Source organism: Dipodomys merriami, unplaced genomic scaffold (genome assembly GCF_024711535.1).
Source record: "Dipodomys merriami isolate MVZ:Mamm:240054 unplaced genomic scaffold, mDipMer1.0.p SCAF_5, whole genome shotgun sequence".
Taxonomy (NCBI): domain Eukaryota; kingdom Metazoa; phylum Chordata; class Mammalia; order Rodentia; family Heteromyidae; genus Dipodomys; species Dipodomys merriami.
This window is the reverse complement of record NW_027206068.1, coordinates 33,603,173-33,605,338: the sequence shown is the minus strand read 5'-3', so window position 1 is coordinate 33,605,338 and position 2,166 is coordinate 33,603,173. Positions and strand designations below refer to the sequence as shown.

The 2,166-nt window shown below is 45.1% G+C and overlaps 1 pseudogene across 1 annotated transcript; it reads left to right on the top strand.

Moving 5' to 3' along the window:
* Positions 1 to 270: 270 nt before the first annotated feature.
* LOC138809626 (ferritin light chain pseudogene) lies at positions 271 to 1,150 on the top strand (annotated as a pseudogene). The gene has a single exon (XR_011366907.1). The product of XR_011366907.1 is annotated as a ferritin light chain pseudogene (transcript).
* Positions 1,151 to 2,166: the final 1,016 nt, after the last annotated feature.

Genomic DNA, 2,166 nt, shown 5'->3' with positions numbered 1-2,166 from the left:
TAGCTAAACATGAGTTCACTAAAGAAATTTAGAAGAGGGGGGCTGGGAAGTTGGCTCAGTGGTAGAGCGCTTGTCTTGCATGCCTGAGGCCCTGGGTTCGATTCCTCAGCACCACATAAGCAAAAAGAAAAAAGCCGGAAGTGGCACTGTGATTCAAGTGGTAGAGCACTAGCCTTGAGCTGAAGAGCTGAGGGACAGTGCTCAGGCCCAGAGTTCAGGCCCCACAACCAGACCAAAAAAAAAAAAATTTAGAGAGCAGAAGCGCGCGCCAGTCCCGCGGATCTGTGTCTTGCTTCAACAGTGTTTGGACGGAACAGACCCGGGGACTCCTCCTTTCCACCACCAACTGCCTCTCCACTCACCACCTCTGACCCTTATCTTCTCGCCCGTCGCCTGCTTCCAGGACCAACCAACGCCGGTTTTTTTTTCTGTGGTTAGCTCTGTATCGACGACCAGCCATGACCTCCCAGATTCGTCAGAATTATTCCACCGAGGTGGAGGCTGCCGTCAACCGCCTGGTCAACTTGCACCTGCGGGCCTCCTACACCTACCTCTCTCTGGGCTACTATTTCGATCGCGACGATGTGGCTCTGGAGGGCGTGGGCCATTTCTTCCGCGAGTTGGCGGAGGAGAAGCGTGAGGGCACCCAGCGCCTCCTGAAGATGCAGAACCAGCGCGGCGGCCGCGCGCTGTTCCAGGATGTGCAGAAACCTTCTCAGGATGAGTGGGGTAAAACCGTGGAAGCCATGGAAGCTGCACTGGCCCTGGAGAAGAACCTGAACCAAGCCATTTTGGATCTTCATGCCTTGCGTTCTGCTCGCACAGACCCCCATCTCTGTGACTTCCTAGAGAACCACTTCCTGGATGAAGAGGTGAAGCTCATCAAGAAGATGGGCGACCACTTAACCAACCTTCGCAGGCTGGGGGCGGCCCCTCAGGCCCAGCTGGGCGAGTATCTTTTCGAACGCCTCATCCTCAAACACGACTAGGAAATTCCAGAGTCCAGCAGCCTTTGAGGGGCCATCTCTGCCTCACCAGATATCAGGGTTTCCGCCCGAGCTTCTGCCTCTAGCCACTGGGAAAATTCCTAACTAACCATCCTGGAGCCCTTCCCAAGCCTTGGACCAAATGAAAATAAAGCTTTTTGCAGCAAAAAAAAAAAATAATAATAATAATTTAGAAGAGGCATAAAATGACTATTCTTGACTGTAGGGTCATTTGTTCCTGTTAGCATACCCCATATCCATTTCTCTCTCCTAACGGCAAGCAACCTCCTATTTCTAATTAGATCTGTGTGGTCTACATAGGGTTAACTCTAGTCTTTGAGCATATGAATTTGATCTAATTAATTTTAATATAAAATTTTCCTGAACTCAGTGATATCAGAGTATGGTATCATACACACAAAGACACATTAATACCATGTGGGCAGGACAAGCAGGAGCCAATGAAAACCTAGGGATTTCACATGAACTGGAGGAGCAGAAAGTTCTTCCTTGAACCCCTGAGGGGAATACAGGCAAGATGGTCCACTTCCTGGAAGAGAAAGGCCTGAGAATATAACTTAAGAAGAAAAGCAGAGTTACAAAAGAAAGAGATTTTTCCCACACCACCAAATCTAATTTGAACCACACTGATGTTTTCAATTATGTTCATCCAAAAGTATTAGTCAGGTTTAGTTGGATCTTTTACAACTAAACAAACTATAAAATATTCCAACAATGTCTATTTAATTGGATTTCTCTATCAAATCCAAGCTAAACTTTAAAATATATTCCAGCTGCACTGAGAGATCTCAAGATTTCAAACTCCTATAACAGACTCCATTACTCTTCCTAAATTTCTTCCCCTTTACTCTAAAACCTGATTTATTTTTGTATATTTCCTTACCAGACATTTATGCCATCATTACCATTTCCTGAAATAATACAATGTTAATTCATTTAATTCAGTTAGTAATACTATAGGGATGGTTTTCTGTTTTCAGTAAGGAAATCTGGCTGAGATCACAAAGCTAGTGTGAAGAGAGGACAGGGGAAAAAAAGGCACAGTTTCTATTACTGAAAGGCCTAATTTTTGTTTAAGGCTCAAGATTACATCATTATTTTTTAACTCTGGTTTGGTATAATATAATCAAGCATCCAGAGAGGAGAAAGATGATCATTT